The 21,758-nt window shown below is 34.6% G+C and overlaps 1 protein-coding gene across 8 annotated transcripts in view; it reads left to right on the forward strand.

The window, feature by feature from the left end:
• Window positions 1-5,269: 5,269 nt before the first annotated feature.
• CREB5 (cAMP responsive element binding protein 5) overlaps window positions 5,270-21,758 on the forward strand; it is a 268,675-nt gene continuing 252,186 nt past the window's right edge. For 4 of the 8 annotated variants that reach the window (XM_087918362.1, XM_087918369.1, XM_087918366.1 and 1 more), the window contains exon 1: window positions 5,284-5,429. The gene's annotated coding sequence lies outside the window, so the exon portion shown is untranslated. Of the gene's footprint in view, window positions 5,554-21,758 lie in introns of all 8 variants that reach the window. The other 4 variants (XM_087918363.1, XM_087918367.1, XM_087918370.1 and 1 more) reach the window with 2 other exon arrangements.

Below are 21,758 nucleotides of genomic sequence, written 5' to 3' on the forward strand. Positions count from 1 at the left end.
AACCAGTACCCAGACTTACCTGGCCTAATTCCAGGCCAAGACTGAAGTCCTCAGTGTATTTTGAAACATCAGCAGGTCGAGGGCACCTGAATTTCCAAGTGCTCGTGTACTGTTCCATAAAGCTGGTGCCAAGATGGATATCAGGCCACTTCAAAATTCTCACCTGACTGTTCTTTTCTACTTGAAGGCCATCTCTGTACATAGAGAAGGGAGATTAACCGTGTTACCATTTTCAGTAAATTTTACTATTTATTTAAACTTTACTATATTACTAATTGTACTTTATTTAAATTTTACTATTTTCATAGGTTTTAAAGATATGTCTTATAAGGAAAAGTAATATCCTTACATAATACATAATAGAAAGGAAATAAAATGGAATCATTTGTCATTTTGAGTCAGGTATACATAAGCCCTTTTCAGAAGATTAATATTATCCTAAGTGTATAACAATTGAACCTATTCAACATTAACACCTCTGTTTCACAAATATAGATTTTTCTGTACATCCAAACAGCATACATGCCTTTCATTCTGATTAGAATATGTATAAATATGAGCTCCAGAAATCTGATTCTAAAGGTAAATGGACAAACTCTCAAGAAAGGCATTTACAAGATAATTAACATACGTTGGCGCTCATTTGCATAAGCAGGAGTTGTTGGCTATCTTTTTAATATAAAATATAAGTATCTGCACAAGGAAATGTTTAAACTGAGAAATATTGTAGCAAGAAGAAGATAAAAGAAAGTTAAGAAATGTTGTGCAGTAGAGTATAATCAGCTGCTCAAAGTTGTGGTGTGAAAATGGGCCCATGCAAAGCTTTGTGTTTCAACAATATGTTAAGAGAAGCACACTCCTGAAGCCATTTTACTAAATTACGTGATTGCTTTGTTTTGACCAACAAGAACATACTCATTACTTTACTTTGCTTTACTTCTCCAATCTCTTCCAATAGCTTATGGAAAATGCAATGTAGACACAAACAATTCTTCTATTGGAACTATAGGCTGAAGATAGCTAACAGTTCTTCATTCACCTATTTTTCCCACAATCACCCTTTGAAGTGAACTGGGCTGAGAGGGAGTCACTAGTCCAAAGTCACCCAGCCGGCTTTCATGCCTAAGGCAGGATTAGAACTAACAGTTTCCTGATTTCTAACCTGGTGCCTTAACTATGACATCAGACTGGCCCTTGTACATTGTATATTTATAGTGCATTGTATTTTAGATTAATATTAATATCTGAATTAAAAATTCAATTAATGTATAAATTAATATTAATAGATTAATTAATTTATATTAATATTGTAGTTTAAGCCCACAGCCACTGAGGTTGGAATTTTATCTGGTCACAATGAAACAAAAAAACACCATGATAGTTTTGTTTTGAGCAAAGGCTTTGCTTTGGTCTGCAGCAGAAAAATATCTTAGATCAGTCCTATGTCTACTGGTTATCTCAAAATCAAAATATGATAAGCCAATCTTGATTTCTCAGGGGAAATTACTCTCCTTAGTTGTCTTGAGGGATCCTGTGCCTCTCCCAGAAATATTGCTGTTACTTTAGGACTGGAATTTATGATTTCAAATAAATGCTAAGTTTGTAGTCTATTAAAATGAAAAGACAATAATCCAACATATGGGCAGGCACACACTGCAATCTTGCTTTGATCATAGCTGACATAATATAATCATAATCTATGAGGAAGAGTATTTAGTAATATTACAAAATAGTGTACAACTTTGATGACAATATGTCTCTTCTCATTATGGATTGGGATGGAACATTCTTATGGAAATTTTATTTATTTAAGATCTAACAAAATGTTATTAAACACATCAAGTATAAAACAAGGTTAAAAATAAGAAATAATAACATAGAACGTTCAGAAAACCCTGAAGCAATTAATAGCACAAGGAAGGCTGATTATTTCAAGCTGTAGCTACTATTAAAAATGTAACAATTCTATTGGAAATAGCTGAACTTTAATCACCTAGAAAAAAATAAATAAGCCCCAGAGCAGAGAAGAAATTTAAATTTCTAGCAGTTGGGCGATATGAGTTCTGTTTTCCATTTATTGTATAAATAACATTTTAGCATTGAATGTTGTTCTTGTTTCAGTCCTGCATCATTTAGTGACTGCTCACAGTTACAAGGATGATGAAAAAGTAACCTTATAATCTTCACATTTCTGACCTTCTCAGGTATGTAAAGCAAATGAAAGCAGAAGTAAGATAGTAAGCACAGTTGTGGCTCCACTTAGTGACCACTTCATTTAACAATTGTGGGAAACAGAACCTATTATTTTTACAGAAACTATGAAAACATGCCATCCTGTGAAGAAAATACATTGTATATTTCTAATCTTGTGAGCTAGGTTGAAGTTTGGAAACTGTATGTAGGAACTAGGATCGAAAGCCTCTGCTACTCTAAAAACCGGTCTTAACTAGATTTGCTGATGTGATAGGTACTCTAGAAACAATCTCTTGGAACCAGCACCACAAAAGATAATTTGTAAATAAGGGCAAGAGTCGATAGAATTTGAGTAATGGGAAATGTGATTAGAGGCGGGAAATAATATATTCAGTTTGGGTGCTTCGGGTAGATTGTGATGTCCTGAGTACTAAGCCAATGAGGAAAAAGTGGGAGGTAAATTTGAAACAGCAAAAGGGAATATAAAGGAAACATATTCATGATTTAAGGTGTGTCTACTGTACCTGCGTATGTGTGGTGCACCCTTTTTGCAAAGTAGTAAATAAAATTACCATTGTTTTTTCTTGGGAGTTTTGGCGAGTTGGTGATTCCAAAACTAGACAACGAATCCCACATGATTGATTAGCTAGTCCCAATTGTGTTAGCTCAGTGTGGACTACCTGTATATGTGAAAATTTTCCCATTATCTGCCTTATTGGAAAAATAAAGATCAACAGCTGCCTAATACTTAATTTATCTTGATGAGATGCAAAAGTGACAATAACTTTCTCACTCTTGTCTCTTTTTGTGAATTTAGTAGCTCCTTAAAGCTCCAAAAGAGATTTCTGCACTTGCATATTATATGCACAAAAGCCTCTTTTGCTTCCTGGATATACTGTAGTTTGTTACAGCACAGCAAAGCAATTACAGTGGAACTTTGTTTTATGGGTCTGCACATCGTTGCAGGTAGCCCTTGACTTATGACCACAATTTGAGCCCAGACGTTACATTGCTAAGTGAGAAATTTGTTAAGTGACTTTTGCCCCATTTTACAACTTTTCTTGCCACCTTTGTTAAGAGAATGACTGCAGTTGTTAAATTAATAACACAGTTGTTAAGTGAACTAGGCTTCTCTATTGACTTTGTTTATCAAAAGGTTGCAAAAACAATCTGATTCTGGGACACTGCAATCCTCATAAATATGAACCAATTGTCAAGCATCTGAATGTAAATCACGTGACCATGGGGAGGCTGCAGTGGTCTTAAGTATGAAAAATGGTCATAAGTTACTTTTTTCAATGATGTTGTAATTTTTAATGGTCACTAAATGAAGTTGAGCACCACCTATACTTAGTTTTCCTTGTGAACAAAATACTGTTAGCACTTCGACCTGCACAAGAAGAAGGAAGAAACTACCTTACCACAGTACATATTACACTGCTGTTCGACTACCAGTCAGGAGAGACAAGGTCTTAAGAAGATGCACTGGTTCTCAACAGCATGTTCTGGAACAAAAATTAAAGTACTGGTCTTTATCTTTCATGTCATGAGGCAAAATATGTCCAAGGCAGCATCTCCAAAATGTTTTACCTTTTCACCATGGCTATGAAATGTGGTGGAAGATAGTTAGGCCTTCTTGGTGCTTGGGCCTTCTTCGTGTACAGAAATGTTAAGCCAGGAAAGAAGTTTAGGCCTGTCTTCTAGTGAGGCAAGTGACCTGACACTGCATGTGGGGTTGAGATGCAGTCAACCAGGAAGCAGTACCAGAAGTGTTTGTTCTGGTAATTTGTATAGGAAAAATAGGCAATTTGGCTTTCCAGGCCTCAAGAGAGTTTGGGTAGGCAACAAGAAGGTGTCAGGAAAAACTATTCAGTTTTAAAATACAAGCCCAAAGTAATGTGGGGTTACATTAATTCTAACTGTTTCATTGGGCTTCTATTCAAGAACTTTAGTTCTACTCGTTTTAGTCAGAAGTGACTCCCACTGCATTTAGTGGGATAAACTTCCAGGAAAATGATTTCCAAAGTATTGACCAACGTTAGTTCTTCTGACTTTAGATGTTACCAAGGAAAACCAGCTTAAGAAACTTCATGATATAATCTTTCCCTAGAATGTTTCGATGACATTGTCTTTATCAAAACAAGCAAAGATTTGAACAACAAAAAATAGTTGTAATTTGATGGTGATGTTTTGTGTGCATGTATGTACGTGTGTATGCTTGAATTGTTTTACGATGCTCTGTTTCACTAATATTGCACATGTTTTATGTGCCTAGTTGCTTGAAATTTGCAGGTTTAATTTTACAGGCATTATTAATCCCAGGGCTGCAGGTTGCATATCCTAATTAAATCACTGGTATCTTTTTAAAGAAAAAACATGTTTAAGACATCAACAAAGCTGTTTGCAGACCTTGAAAAGTAGCAACAGGATTAAGTGGCCAAAACCATACATAGGCTAAAGGACCCTGCACTGCACTAGAATATTTGCAAAATGTATCAATTTATCCTATACTGTTCCCCTCCATCATTAGCTCAGAAGTTAACATTACTTAATGGTTAATTTCTGAAAAAATTTTTTTTTTCATAACCCTCATTGCTTTGATTTATGTGATACAAGCATGCTGAGAAATGCACTCTCTATACCTGGCCAGAGATCCCCTTTTTTGGTTTTAGACCTCAGCTGGAGACTTTCTTGGACCCAAATAAAACCTGAACCGATCACTTCAGAACAGCAAAAAAAGGAGGAACTATTTCGCTGCCTTTACGAAGTGAATTGGGACGCCGGCCTCGCATCCTGAGACTGGGGCAGTCCCACATACTGGGAAGGGCAGAGGTGTGATTCAGTGTCCAGCAGCTTCCTTCTCCCAAACTCGGCAAGTAGATTTTTCGCAGGCTGATTCACAGAACGGATGGCAGCGTCCTGTCATCCTCGGTGCAAAAAGTCTTGCTTGCGCCGCTCCGATTTTACAGTCAGTCCTCCTCCGGTTGCCTGCATTGTGGCTGGCTGGAGTGGAGTGGGCGGGGGCGGGGTCCGCCTGGAACACGCCTCTCTCGCCTCCGCCTCTCTCTTGATTCTCTCGAGCGGGGACCGCAATGATTTAGAAGTTCAGGAATCCCACGTGACGTCACGAAGGGTGATGTAATGCTTCTCTAAATAGAACGTATTGTAACCTTCTCTCAGTCCAACGTGGTTCCTTCACTCAGACTGCTGATCCCTTTCCTTCTTACACTTGTTGGGTAAGTCCCTACAAATATTGAACTGTTTTGAGTTTTTTTCCTTTTTCCAATCAACTTTATATTGCATTTGAAAACTCGCTTTTCCGGAGGATCTCTTAAAAGTTCTGGCTTGCAGAGAATGGTGGTAGGTGTTTGTTTTCCTTTAATCCAGAACGTGTGTGCAATCAACGCACAGACAGGAGAGCAAAGGGTGTGGGGGGACGTGAAGTGAAGCGGGAGAGTAAGCAAGAGAAAGTGCGATCCCGACAAAATAATCAGATTGTTGTAAACGGTACTTGCTATATGTTTAATTTGGCGGCTGCGTCCGAGATTTTGCTTGACTGGGTACAAATTAATGATTGATAGTGACTTACTTTCACTTGGGGAATGAAGCGGTCGTATCTGAGGCAGACGATCCGGCCCGTCAGCGCATGACACTAGATGGAAAGTGAGTGACTCGCTCCGGGAAGATGCGGAACGGTGTAGATCTGTGTCCAGTCCGTCTGCCCGGTGCAGTAGCCCCGATCATTTGTTATTAATCGGAATGGAGGGGGGAGTAAAATGTTTGGGACGTGCCTATTTAAAATGATGCGTGGGCATTCAGATATTTAGACACTGAAGCAGCAGCTACAGAGGGAATCTTTGACGATATCTTTTCCTGTAACTGCCAAACACAGAATTTAGTATACAAAAGTTTGAAAACTTAACCAGAAGGATATCGGAATATGTCTCCGCTCGCGCGTGTTTTCCGTTGTCACTGAATTACAGTCTCCTCTCCCCTCAAATTTGCCGGGACTTCTGAATTTAAGGAAGCCTTATCCAGAATGTCCAATTTTTTGCTTAACTACGACCGATCCCTGCTTGAGCTCTGGATGCGCGTTCTGTATAAGTTCAGGACATTGTCTTCTCAGGCATGTGGTCTCACGGACCCTGTCACTTAGGAAATGTCACCAGAATGGCCCAAATCAGCCTCCGGACCAGCTCGGAATGTCTCGCTTCCGGAGCTTGAGCCACTTTTGTTTGCGTTATCCGCTTTTTCTCAGGGACCTTAAATATAATGTCGGGTTAACAATAACAACCTGGGTGCCCGAAGTCCTATCTGCAAGGAACTTGCAGAGGAAGATACAAATCAGACTTGTACTTCTCTCTTTCTCACTCTTCCTGCCTGCTCCGTAACACTTTTCTTTTTTGGTGGAATGACAGCACTAATGTCTTGCGGCTGCGTTTTCTAGCTGCGTCCTTTCTAGTACTTCTCCGCAGCGCGAAAACTTTTAAACGTCGTTTCGCGAGTTCAAGCAAAGAAGACTCAGACAGGAGAAGTTTCAGCAAGAGTTGTTGGACTAAAAAAAAAAAAAAAAGAATGAAAGAGGCCGTTGCTTCTCCACTTCGTCACGACACCATTCCATCTCCAGTCCTCATATGGTCCTCTCCTGTTTTTTTTTTAAAGTAATATCACCAAGGATTCGTGGTATGTATATAATTGTTTGATAGGTGGCTGCATCGCTATGTTGCGCCCCCCTCCCTTATGTCGCCCCCGCCCTGTCTGACATTATCTTTGGGAGTCAGAGTTGGCTCCTGGACCATTACGTCATTCTGCAGGCTAGTAAGAATGTGTTAAGAGGTTCGGATATTGGGGCAGTTTTTGGGAGGGTCAGGCTAGAAATCCTAAAGTCCTGCCACCTAGCTTGAGATGACCAGCGTGACCCCTTCTTTCCAAGATTCTTTGCATTCTCAGCAGACGTCTCTCTCTCTCCTCCTCCCCCCGCCCCAAGTTTTACTGGGAATGGGAAGACTCTACCTGCTTAACTAAACTTGCCACTAGCATTCTTGAAGCTCAGCCGCAAGGGGTGATCGTAGGAATCAGGGTCTTGGACAGGACGGAAGATCGAAAGGAGATGCAGGTCTCCGGTCGCCCGGAGCTCCAAGGAGGGTGATAAGTGAGTAACTTGAGCGTCCTTTTAAACCAGACCTTATGAATAAGAATCTCCATTCCTTGAAAAAATAATGTGGGTTTCTTTTTTGTGGGTGTTTTAACAATAGTTCATCACGGATTCTTCTCATAATAGTCTTGAAATTGGATCCTACACACCTTTCATAGAGGACTGAGATAGAGAATATTAGAGATTACACTGGAACCAATTCTGAAGAAAATGTTCCTTCTTCAAAAAAAAAAAAAGCTCCCAAGGGGAAAAAAATCTATATAGATTCATATATTGTCTGGACTGGATATGTTAGTGAAAATTTTGTACGCCTATATACTTTATTACACATGCTGGTACAAAATCTCTATAGTATACTGTAGTATAGTAGTATACAGAGGTAGTAGAGCATAGTGAATAGTATAGTATAGTATATAGTAGTATAGTAGTGTAGCGTATTATAGTGTAAAGTATAGCATAAAGTGTAGCATTAGTGTAGTGTATTGTATTTTATCATATTGTGTCATATATAGTATATAGTATAGTATAGTACAGAAAACAAATACTATTTACCAGTATTAAAAGTGAAAGGCTGCCTAAATTATAACAGGCTATGCTATGATTGGGGAAGTGAGAGTGAAAATAAAATTTGCTTAAGTTTCTAAAGTTCTCTTTGGAATCTGTCACTTTTATACCCAAGATTCAATTTTCATGAAGAATTTAAAACAGCAATACTGGGTGAATAAGGGGAGGAGGTAGGAACTGAATTCCTTCTTTGGGTCTTTTTTTATCCCTATGCAGGTCGCAAAGCCCCAGAGAAAAGTGTGATTAATGATCAGTGATAAGTGATTAGTGGTTTTATTCAAACTGTTACCTCTGACCAGAAGCACACATCAGAGGATTAAGAGACTCTTTTAGATAAATGCTCATTAGTGGAAGGGGAAAATCAAAGATAATAGCCAAGCATAAAGAGACAACATTCTAGGAAAATCATTCCTGTCTTTCGAATAATAAGCTCAGTTCAGAAAAAAGCACTTTGATTTAAAAGTTGCTTTTATCTTGTAAATCCAAGTTGGATGTATAAGTCCACTGGGCTATTATAACCTTGATTTTCCCATATCCATGGGACATAATCCTAGTTGTGATATTTCTTTCTTCGTTTGGAGAAACGATTGAGATCTTGAAACCAACAAAAATATTCCCAGGTTCAAGGTATCTGCTTTAAACATAGGAGGAACTTTCTGTTAGTTAATTTAATAATACAATACACTTTTGGAGGACTTTACTTCTGAATTATGAATGAATCTAAACATGCAGCTGTTTGCTATCCTTCAGTGCTTAGAAAAAAGTATTTTTCTTAGGGCCAGTTGCTCTTTATCAGCCCAACCCACCACACAGGATTGCTGTTCTAGAGAAAATAGGAGGAGGAAAGGGTATTTTGTGTCTTCACTGCCTTGAGTTGCAGTATTTATAAAAATAACTTTTAAAAACAAGATAATAAATAAATGGAATTATTGTTTACACTTCTTAAAATAATATTATTCCACATCAATTAAATGCTCCTGGAAAAATAAACTTCGCCCCTTAAAGAACTACTATAGAGGAGGTAAAACAGGTGAGTAACAAGACCTCGAGTAACATAATATAACAGCTACTTTCAACTGAAGAACACAAATTATGTAGATTCTCCATTTCACTTTTGCTATTTGGAGATACATTTTTAAAAAATGGTAAGTGAGGGACTGGTGTGAATGTCAGGGGTGGCGGGGAGAAAAATAAAATATAGAACTCTATCTCAATAATGGATCAATCCATCACCTATAATTGTCTGCTGCTCCCTAGGCTCTTCATGTTTTTTATACTAAATAGTGTTTGTCACAGTATACTTCTTAAGTCCTTATTTCGATTGACACAGTGGAATTTAAGGAATAACATTGATTGTATTAAGCAAAAAGGAGGATAATTACCTCTCATTTCTAACTTTGTTAGAAACATTCAGATTGTACCTTTTAAAAAGTTATATAACCATATGTTTCCAATAATAAATGCAATATTAAGAACCATCTAAAATATTAATGGGGCCATGCTACTGTTGCCTGTTAGATAAATTAATCTGTAGAGCCAATGGGGTTATGCAAAGATAGTAAAAACAGCACTAAACTCAAATCAAAATTGAACTTTTATAACTGAATAACACACACAAACACATAGACACACATTTGTGTGTGTGTGTGTTTGTGTGTATATATGTCTATGTCTATATCATATATACCCTACATATTCACATACGACATATATTAAATATCTTTTTGTGAGATTTTATATATCTATATATAACATGCAAAAACATATTTAATGGAGAAACGGCCTTTTCAAAATCTAGTATTACCAAAATATATAAATGAACATATTGTTTCATTGTACCCCATATCCTTTTGAGCCTTGTTCATGTTCTTCAAGATAAATATTCATAACTTCACACTTTAAAAATTCCTATATTCCATTATCACATAAAAATATCCAGAGAACAAAAACTAATTGATATTCTCAGATGCTTGTCAAGAGTAGTGCTATGTGAACCTGTTGAATTGGTCCAAAATCAGAACACTTTGGAAAAGTTCACTAGTAAAGCCCAAAATGTAGTTGAGCAAACACAATGTCATCATCATTCCCGGACATGTCAGAAATTTGCTTATGCATTTATTTCAAATCATGAAAGATGTATGTCATCATCCCATATAATGAAAGGTGTGTGATCACCACAGAAATGTGTTATGCCCTGGATTTTTAAAATACCTGAATCTGCTTCTGATATGCTTTTTCATTAGGATATAGTACATTATTTAGGTTTTTATACCAACCATCAACCTTTTTATCTAGTAAGTAAACAATATCATCATACTGTAGTGCACTCTTCCAGATCACAGCAGATTATATGTTCTTTCCAAATACCAAGTCCTGAAGTAAGTTCTCAATAAGAACAAAGCGATTGAACATCTGCAACATTCAGTTTAAAATAGATAAGATTAAATTAACCCCCTTTCACAGTAAAATAACTTCAAATCACATTGAATTTTTGCAGTCTATCATTATGTTATCTCCTAAAATAAATCTTCATAAACTTAATGCTTTGTGAATATTCTGATTTTTTAAAATTGAAATAAATTGGGGTAGTGATGGTTTGATCTCTGCTTTTAATCATTAACCACAAAAATATTGATGCAATATATAACTTAACATTTGCCATTGTGGTTGCATGTATTGTAAATAAAAAGCTACTTAGAGTTTATACTATCTCTCTGATGTAAATTCAAATTAGACCCAAACTGAATTTTACAATTGTAAAGATCGATCAATATTCTTAGCCTCCAAAACTCAAATTCATTATTAGTTCAGCAGATTGACATTGTTTTTTTAAAAAAATAAGGGCTGTGTTTTTCTTGTTTTCAGAAATAAATTAGATTTAATAATCTTAGGTTGTAATAAAATTGATGTTACTGATCACCTATTGTTAATATTGTTTAGTTAATTTCCATTTTAAAGGCTTTAATCATTATGTTTGCTCAGTTTTATGAGATGCAAAGTAAGTGTGATAATTTATATGACCTGTAACTGTATGGCACTATGCAACTATTTCTTTGTATTAAATGATCAATTGGATACTGACAAACATCAGTTCCAATATTTACAGTTTGTATTAAGGCATGGTTGCCTTGCTTGAAGCAGATTCAATTGATCAAAATGTATTTTTAAAAAATTAAGTATCTAGGGTTGTTAAGTATGTTGTCAGTGCATATCTCCCAGTCGGACTTATGCTGATTTGAAAAAAAACAAAACCCTGTAGTTCATTCAATTTAATGTTAGATACGAATATATATATTATTTTACTGTTTTTTATGTAACTAGTTTTCTCAAATAATTAAACTAAAATATGTTTTATTCTAATATGAATATTGACTGTAAAAAATACAAGTACTTCTTAAAATATTCTAAGATAAATTGATTTGTAGTTGCAATATGCTTTAAAATATATTTCTGAATATTTATTAGCATATAATTGTTCATTATCATTATTGATTTATAATTATCTAATATTGTAAAATAATTAGATAATTATAAGTTGTTTATTAAGTAGTTTCCATTACTTATGGCTATTCATATCATTAAAATTTACTTATTGTATGCCTAGACCATACTTTTTAATAAATATCAAGATTAGAATAACAGAAACTGTATTGGTTTTTTGACAGATAAGCAGCTATTCTTATGATACCTTTAAGTGCTCTAAGCAACCTAAACAGTTTATAATAATAGGCCTGATGTTTAGTGCATTTCTTAAAATTTGTACAGTATATCTTATTAATATTAACTATGAAAGAACCAAACTTTAAAAAATAAAAATCATGTTTATTTTTGTATTTATTACATTGGAAGGCCACCTAACTCCAGCATATAAAATACAATGAACCATTCAACCAATAACTAATTTATAGCTATCAGCAATTTTCATTTTATCCCCTTCTTCTAGGAAAGTTAGAAAATTTTGTGGTAGTTTCCCACACTAGGAACATTCCTGAAAAGTTGAATGACAATGCCCATCAAAATCAGGGGCAATGTAGTTGTCCAGTTGTCCAGTTCTAGATGGGGTTACACTACCTCAGACAGACCTGGTATACAATCTGGGGAGGGGTTCTTCCAACTCACAAATCCTGCTCAATGAGCAAGTGGCAGTCACAGCTAAGGGATCCTTTACACAACTTAACTGTTGTGCACCATCTGGATCCGGAGTCGCTGTGTTCAGTCACTCAAACCAGAGGTGATATTCAGCAGGTTCTGACCGGTTCTGGAGAACTGGTAGCAGAAATGTTGAGTAGTTCAGAGAACCCGCAAATACCACCTCTGACTGGAGATTTTACAGTATCGTTCCCCTGCCATGCCCACCAAGCCACGTCCACCAAGCCACGCCAATAGAACTGGTAGTAAAAAAAATTGAATCCCACCACTGCTGAGACCTCATAGGGATGTAGCATATTGGAGATAGCTAACGAAGTACCCACCTGCTCCCTGTTTGCACTTTGTTCCCTCCTTCTCTATCCTGCTTACTTTTATGTTAATTAAATTTAAGATTTTTATTTTAAATTTAATGTTTATGTTGCATTTTATTCAAAGTATGTAAGCTATGTAGAGTGTATTGTGGCTAAATTGATGGCATACATTTTTGATAAATAGTTAAATAAATAAGTTTGGACTAGTGGCCTAGGTATCAGGAAACTGCGAGTCCTAGTCCAATTTTAGGCATGGAAAATTGACTGGATGATTCTGGGCCAGTTAGTCTTTCTTAGCTCCATCCATCTCACAGGGTTGTTGTTGTTGGAAAAATAGGAAGAGAAAAAGGAGTACTGAGTACATTCATTTCCTTGAGCTATTTATAAAGAATAATAAAGGTAGGATAAAAATCAAATAAAAACAATATATAATAACTTACCTGAAATGTTCCATTTTAGATAAGTTTCATAGTAGAAAGAAGAAAGCCATATTCACACACAGAAAAGCCGCAATATTTTCTTTAGTTATCTTTGTTTGCTGGTTATGAATCAACAAAATAGCAGAATTAATTTCCCACAAATCCCAAAGACCTGGTAAAACGATGACCTGGTATAATGATGGACAGGTCTTATGCTAAGAAATATTTTTAATGGTTGCACAGTTGGAATTCACAAGACTCCATATGGTCCATGAAAGACTTGAGTGCACCCTCCAGAGCTGATTTGAGAATAGTCATATGTAAATTATTTTAGATTTCACTGAAAAATGGTCATTTGGCAATGTAACACCTCCCTCTTTCTCTGCCTCCCCATAGTACCTGCATAATCTGAGTAAATAATAGCTCAATCCAATGCTGTGTTGTTCATTGGATATTCTGAAACACCTTTTCCGAATGGAATCCAAAGCATTGCACAGCTACCCTTATTTGTATTAAAATATTATTAAAGTTAAATCATGTCAAATTTAGTTTCTATCACTATTTCACCCAATACTTTTTGGAATGGGGTCTGAAGTTTAAATCTAAGCAGAAATAATCCAGAAAATATTTAGCATCTTTGTTCAAACAGGTTCATTACAAAAGTACAGAAAATTCCATTTACATTGGTAAACAGGATAAAAAGGCCCCGGAGAGGCACCACCAATCAAGATAGGCAATAGACAGCAAAAAGGAGCAATTGCTGATTTGACATAATTGAATGTTCATTTATTTAACCATATAAGGATAGCCTCAGGACCCTGAATTGGGTATGAAAAGAGCTAATAAAGTTTCTTGTAAGTTGTAAATGTTCCTGTAGCCTGTCACACTCAACAGTCTGGCAGCTGCATTTTAAACCAGCTGTTCTATCTGAGAACTCTTCAAGGACAACCCCACTTTCTTTGTATTACTCCCTTCTTTAATTAAAAGTTGCATTCCAGATGGAGTTTGTGAGATTTTGGTCTGTCAGTGGAACTCTAGCAAAATGTTGGGTTGAAGGGCTTATCTAAAACAAGGCTTCTATGTCTATTACATGTATTCTAAGATGATGTATTATTATAAACAAGATTCTCTGAGACATCTTGATCTGTGGATTATTTAAGCTTTCAAATTAAAATATTTAAGGCTTAGTGTGCTTTGAGCTTATTACTTGTAACACTTTAATTGTCATTTCCCTCTTGGAGCTCTGAAATTAGAACCAGTTGATCCCCCCAAAGCAATTTAACTAAATATTTTAGAAAATTACTAGTATTATTTAATTTTCATATAACATATTATTTCCAGTTATTATGATTAGCTCCCAATGTGTCATTACTCTGCCTTCGGACTATAGCCAGAAGAGTGTTTGGTGTATGCTATTATATGATTGGATTTGACTTTTTCAGATACCTACCAGGTTTTACAATCAGAGATTACCTGACTTAAAAGCTGAACTGACATTCAATTTTTATCAAAAATAGTATGTTTTTACTCTTGATATTCTCTAAGGTTTGAAATAGATGTTTTGATTATTATATCCATTATGACCTACTTAGATCTGCACATTGACTGAACTGCACATTGACTGAAGGGAAGGGCGACTCCTTGTTTGGTCACTTTTCAGTTGTGGCAATCTCTGTGGCAAGTGTCACTGCAGAAGTACTTTAATTTCATTTTGAGTTTGGTTATTGGCCATTTACTGAATAGTGATATAGTGAATGTTTATCAGGAACAGCCCATTCTGGTTGTGGATTTGTTGCAATTGAAGTTCAGAAATATCCAAAGCATTCTGATAGCTTTAATACTCAGAATAGCCACTGAAGTCCTGCTCAATTTCATTGTGAAATTATAAATTAGCAACACAAAATTTTGCTTTTCTAATGTTCCATAAAATTAAAATGGCTTGATTCTTTCACTGAATATTCAGACTTGTGGGTCACAGGATTAGGACCTGTTTTTCTCCAATTTTTTCAAGGGCCTTGCCAAATTCCACTGCTGAAACTTGGAGGCAAATTGCTAATTAAAACAGGCTCATTTTATATAGAACTTTTATTTTTATTTAAAATAAAAAGTTTATCTTACAACCCAACTCAAATCCTCAGAAATTCCATGTCCATGAATCTATCCACTGTGGCTCTCAAACATCAGTCACCACATACGGTGGCTTACCAGTTTTTGATTAGAAGAGAGTTCAGGTTTCATTTACAGAGATTCATTGCATTTACTATTTCTTCATTTGAATACTGATATTAGGTAAGTATCACTTTCTAGAAAGTTGATATTGCTGACATGAAATATTAAAATTGTGAAAAACTAATGAACTTATTTTATTTATTGCATGATCAAATGGCAAATGTTCTTAGGTATAGCTTCTTAGTGACTTAGTGACACTATGTGATTGTGCTTTCAAGCCCTATGTTTATGCCACAAAGTGTTATTATATTTTGGGTTGCTGTACATGCAACTACCAACATGGGCCAAATGACAATTATATTTAGACTATGCTGGATTTAAAGGTAAATCCAGGAATCTACCTAAGTTTCTCTGAATGGTACCCATATTATTTGTTTAAATGCATGCTACAATTACCACTGTTTTAAAGCTGATTTGTTTTACACTGAACCTTTTTCTATTGAGAGAAATCAGTCTATCTGATTTAAAACATTTTTTTTTCAATTGTTCATGATATAAAAACCTAGAAAGTAGAATCTGAATTTGACTGGTGTTCATACAAACAGCAAGGAATTTATTTTTACTAAGTTAGGGTCTTTAACTCTTTACACCTTATTGTAGTCCTTGATAATTTTGCCTGTGATATATCACCATGTATATTTTTTTAAATGATTTTTTTCCATTCCAATACAAACTCTTCTACAAGTAAGATCTCACAGAAAATTTAAAATCTCTACTTCTTATGTCCTATTTTGGATCAGTCTAATTCTATAAGTGATTTTCTTTTAAAAAGCTACTCACATTATTTCATAAACATATGGTATCTTATTTAATTTTTCCTCTACTTTTGGTACACTTTGAATTCTGACCTAGGAATGATTGCAGAAAAAGCTGATTTCATAAACAGTGCCCTGTTTAAGGGGCACAATGTTTTTTAAGTTCACTTTAACTTTTAAGGGCATCAGAACTTGGTAGATAAACAAAACAAATAAAAAATGTAACTGTATGTTCAGATTAACCTGTTTAATGATTAAACAGTTTTTTTATTTGCTCCTCACTATTTTTGAAGTATCATATCAGTGGCATACATAGTTATGATACACTATTTTCAGACAAAGTCCTGCTACCTATTTTAGTTTCCTTCCATTACCAGGCAAATAAACGTATATTTGTCAAGTTCTTTTCATCAGCGCCATAATTTAGTACTGTTTAGCTAGGTGCATTTTTCCTTGTATTTTATTATAAATGCTATAGAATATGAGTTAACGTGCTTATTAGTTGTATTAGTTATATTAGTTAAAGTAATTTTGTTTGCTTTTATCCCTATAAAGTGCTCTGAGAATTTTCATTCTGGGATAGGATATAAATTTTTACAAATTTCTAGAAAACATTTCTTTTCCCTCCTTTGACCTGATCTCCCAATCCCTCATGACAGAGGGATTATTAGTATGAGAGCTCATGATTTGATTATGATTAGTTGGAAAAATTTAGGGCCAGCAGACACTTGAATCCAAGTCTTAAACAGATGTTGTAACCACTAAGCCATGCTGCCCTTCCTCCCAACAAGAAATAATTATTTTGGCAGTTTAAAAAAATAAAGTTCATATATTTTTAAAAAAGAAAACTGCTGTAGATTAAATTACCCTAGCTGAAATTCTATTGAAATGCATGTTGCTGGAAGCCCATGATAATCTTTCAGATGAATAGGAGAAATAGGACTGACTTTAAGGGCTGCAAAGAACTTAAAGAAAACATTTTGATAAAGTAAGATTATATATTGAACAAAAATGTAATGAAATATGTGTAAAACATTTTGTTTCCATTCTGACAAAGTTAATTTGTTATTATTTTACAACAGTGAAAAATATTGTGGGAATCGTCTGGTATATTTACAAAATAGCAATGTCCTAAATTGACTTGAGCTTATTTCTGAACTAATTTTCAATTTTTGTCTGTTAAAGTGACACCGAATTCTACCAGGAGAAACAAAAACTCATGTATAAATTGTACAGATGGTGACATCTTAAAAATTAATAATTAAAGTTTGTTCGATTTATAGTATTGTACTGTTGAGTATTCATGAGATGTTCTTGTAACTTTTATTTCAAATTGTCAACTTATTATTTAATGGATTTCTTTCTAATTGTAGAATTTTTAGAAATGCAGGCAAAACATTTACATGCTGTTCTGTCCTTTTTGTGGCTCTACTGGGTTCATAAAAATGTGCTGATTTTAAACTTCTCAGGAATGTCTTGAAGCATTCTCAAATGGCTGCACAACAGATAAGACTGAGCTCACAGAGGCATCTAAGGTTATGTATTTTATATCTCTGTAGAATTTATTGGAAGGAAGCTTGCCAAGCTACAATAATCACCAGACAATTATTAAAAACAAACTATTATTCCATTGTCAAAAAATTGTAAATGGCATTATTTAATCTGCATCAATATAAGTACATTGTTTTGTGTTCTCTTTGCTAACTCTGAGACTGACTAAACCATTATTCTCTGCACATTGCCCTGCTGAGATCATCCATGACAATGGTGTGAAAACAAACGTGTTTTAGCATGATAAAGTCACTATATAATTTTAAAAGTGGTGTTTGCTGGGCCAAAACTTACCGTTAATTTCAGCTTCAATAACAGTAAAGGAGAAAAATTCTCTCCCCCAATGAAAGATTCCTGATGTGGGAAAAGGAAGAGAAATCACTGTACCCACTGTTGAGCATCAAATCATCAAGTCTGCTCAGTGTCATGGTTTCACACTGATAATGGATAGAAACTGAAAGAGAGAGAGAGAGAGATGTTTTTACTGCCTCCTTCCCTCAAAACTTAGTAGGAAATTATTGAAGCCTCATTAACTGAATTTCTTATATAATTGTGTGTATTCAGAGGTTTTTTAAATTTTTATTAAAAATCAAAACTTCTTTATACAGAAAAGTGCAAAATTAGGAATTATTTCAGATTTTGGTGTCTTAAAGGAGAAATCTTATTTTTTTTTTAAATTAAATACACATAAAGGAATCTCATGGATTAGGAATGTTGTGTATAGTTGTGTCTTATAAAAAGTATTTCTGTGTTTAATAGGATTTTTTTCAAAGTAAGGGAAGATGGGATTGAAGTTAACCCACTTTTAATTTTTTTAAAATGTGCACTAATGTGCACTTTTTAAATGTGAAATATTGTAAAGTAAAATCTTATACTGTATGCCATTTCCACTGAAAACAGTAGAAAGTTTATCTAAGTAAAATGAATTGTTATAATAGCAGCATTATTTACTTTATGAAGCCTAATATTTCAGAAAAAGAATAGAAATACTTTTTATTTTCCTTTATATCCATTGAGTATTATCAAAAGTCTTCCACTTGCAATAACTTTGTTTATTTTCTACCTTTTTCACAAAAAGCCATTTCAGAGAAAACCATCTATCTATCAGAAAAATAAGATTTATGTTTCTCCTGTGGAAAACATAATTCAGTTGAAATAGTCGATACATGACTTAAATTCCTTTTTATACCTGCCTTAAGTGGTCTAGCATCTAGAACATAGCTATTCAGAAAAAATGTACCAAATTAACAAATTGGATACAATGACCAAATCACGTTCACTTCTTGTACATTGTGATTCCTTATTTAAAGGAAAAGGACAGATTAAAACAAAAACAGAAAGATACATACATTCTGTGTAAATTTACCATGTTTGAAAGCAATCAATACCATATAGCCATAGCAGCTTTAAAACTATGCTATAAATCAGAAACATATTTTAAGAAAAATACAGTATAAAAGGCCCTTTGCCCTGGGCTTCACTCCTAATCTAAATTGTTCTTTCCTGGTATACCTCTTGGATTAAAAAAAAGTAGATATAATCTGATTTCCCAATTCATATGTAGTTGGGATCCATCCAAGTGAAGTTAATGGCACTTGTTTGCAAATAAAGATGATTGGAATCATATTAGAATCTGAAACATATTGAAACAAGTGAAAATCCACACTCTTTTAAATTCATTAGATCTTATTAGTAGATTTGACTGCAGTCTAATAATCACTTTTGGTTTCTAGATAGAGAAGATGGATAGAAAAGGCAAGGTGAGGAAGAGTGGGTTGAATCTTGATACATATCATTCTTGATTCTAATGTGAATAAACCATAACCATTGGATTCACAAAAGACATTTCATGAAGACTAAAACTAAATTTTTATATCTAAAAAAATACATGGGAAATTATTTCATGACTTTGAGAAGGTATGGATGGAGCTTTCTTCTTTTTATCTCCTTTAAGAATCAAATCAGCTGTGTTTTGTGGACACACACAGTTTAGATAAGGTACAGAAAACACTTTCTTCAGGTTTTCAGTAATTTTTCTACAACTTGATTTGCTTCATGGAAGACAGCAAACAGTATCAAAGTAAGAATACTTTCCATTCCAGGATATACAGCATTTTTAATTTAAATTTAATGGTTAGATATTAAAATTGAGAAAACAATTATGAGTACTATTAAAATATTTTCTAGTATTTAAACACAATGTGCTACTCAGTAAAAATTGCATCAGCCAAACAAACTAAATTATGGTTTACTATAATACTTGAACCCCATTCATGATTTCATATCATCTCCCCATTGACACAGTTTTTCTCCATTAAGAATTAACAGGAGCTCAGCCCTACAAGGTTGTCAACAGGTGCCATAAGAAAGCTAGAATTATTATTTATTATCAACATCTTTCCAAACTGATTATATCTTACCTTTTCTCCTTTTTAAGTCCTAGTGGATGGGTGGGCCAACCTCAGTCTCGTCCAAATGCTATTTCCTTTCCTGGGGCTCAAGGCATGTTTTTCCTCTTTGTTTTAGAACAGTTTTTGAATACAGGTAGTGCTTGACTCACACCTGTTTAGTGACCATTCAAAGTTACAACACAGAAAAAAGTGATTTACAACCATTCATCACTTGATTGTTGCGACATTCTCATGATCACGTGATCAAAATTTGGCTTGTTGGCCATTGGCAAGTATTTACAGTGGTGACAGCATCCCAAAGTCACATGATCACCATTTGCAATCTTCCTAGCTAGCTTCTGACAAGTAAAGTCAATGGGGCAAATCCAGATTTGCTCTATTACTGTGCAATTCACTTAACAAGTGAATTCACTTAACTCACTTAACAATTGAGGGGAAAAGAGTATGAAATCAGGTTCAACTTGCTTAACAACCACCTTGCTTAGCAACCAAAATTCTGGTCCAAGTGTAGTCATAAGTTGAGGACTACCTGTAGCCCCTCAAGACTATCTCTTCTAAAATGGATATATACTGATTATAATTTAAAAAAGTTAAGGTAAGGGTCATGATAATGTGATTGAAGCTCTGCCTGGTTTTTATGGGATTGCTCTGTTGTGGCCTTCATCTTGACTTTTTTTTAAAAAAAAACCTGTATCTTATGGACACCCAGTATGAAACATTTTTAACTTCAGGTAGTCTTGAAATACAACCATTCATTTGAAGTTACAACATCATCAAAAAAGTAACTTATGACAATTTTTCCCACTTACAATGGTTGCAGCATCCCTATTGTCATGTGATCAAAATTCGAATACTTGGCAATTGGTTCATATTTATGACAGTTGCAGTGTCCTGGGGTCATCTTTTGCGACCTTCTGACAAGCAAATCAATGGGAAACAGTTTGAAACAGTGATTTAAAAAGTACCATATAGGTTACACTTTAGGGATTTTTCCCGTGAAAAGAAATTGGGGAATGTAATTAGGATGGTATTAAGGTTCTGTTACAGTTCCACATCTTGATGATGTCTTATATTCTGTTTTGTCTTCTTTCCAGTTTTACCTGAATAATGTCTGAAGTTAATTTTCTGGAAGCTTCAGGCAAAGTTTGCCACAATTTCAAGTTAATATACTTCCTTTTTCCCGCTTCTTGCAAAGTACCAAGGAGCTGTTTGTACTCAGTCATTAGTTAAGTTACACGGCAATAAGGAATCCTGATGTGATTGAGAATTTTCTTTTCTAACTTACATTTGCTGTTTAGTTACCAATTGGAAAAACTAAAATAATTAAACTGCAAAATCTGAACAAACTGTGAAAATTAACAAAAAAAGAAAGAAAGCAGAAAATATCTTGGTGCTGGTTTACAATTAGATATTTCATAATTCCAAATTTAAGAGACAAACATGAAGGAAGATACTCTACACAAAATTTCACTGTACGTTAAAAATGTCCGTGAGGAGGGTAAGTCAGAACAACAAATATTAATATTGGTGTTAAAGTAAAAATACTTTTTCTGACAAAATACTGCATGGTGCATTAAGTATTATATGTTAAAGACTTTCTAACAGAGAAGGACTGCACTGGTTTGAGACAAGTGTCAACATAACCACTGAAGTGTCTTGAAAACAAAACGTGAACCCATGATCCTGGGACACGACAACCATCATAAATATGAATCGGTTGTCAAGTATGAATATGAATCGGTTGTCAAGTATGACTATGAATTTTATTCATAGGGATGCTGCAATGATTGTATGAAAAACAGTCATAAGTCACTTTTTTCCAATGCCATTGTAACTTTGACTAAACAAACTGTTGTTAAGTCAAAGATTAATCATTGCTGGCAATCTTCACCTTTCTCTTTTCCTTGAATCTCTGCTTGTTCCAATCTAATGCTTACATTTTGATGCAATGTAAAGGGTAACATTTCTATTTCTGCTAAACAGCACCTTTTTCATAGTTTTCTTTTAAAAAGAAGTATAAT

This window comes from Pseudonaja textilis, chromosome Z (genome assembly GCF_049901715.1).
Source record: "Pseudonaja textilis isolate UNSWEBS1 chromosome Z, rPseTex1.2, whole genome shotgun sequence".
Classification (NCBI taxonomy): domain Eukaryota; kingdom Metazoa; phylum Chordata; class Lepidosauria; order Squamata; family Elapidae; genus Pseudonaja; species Pseudonaja textilis.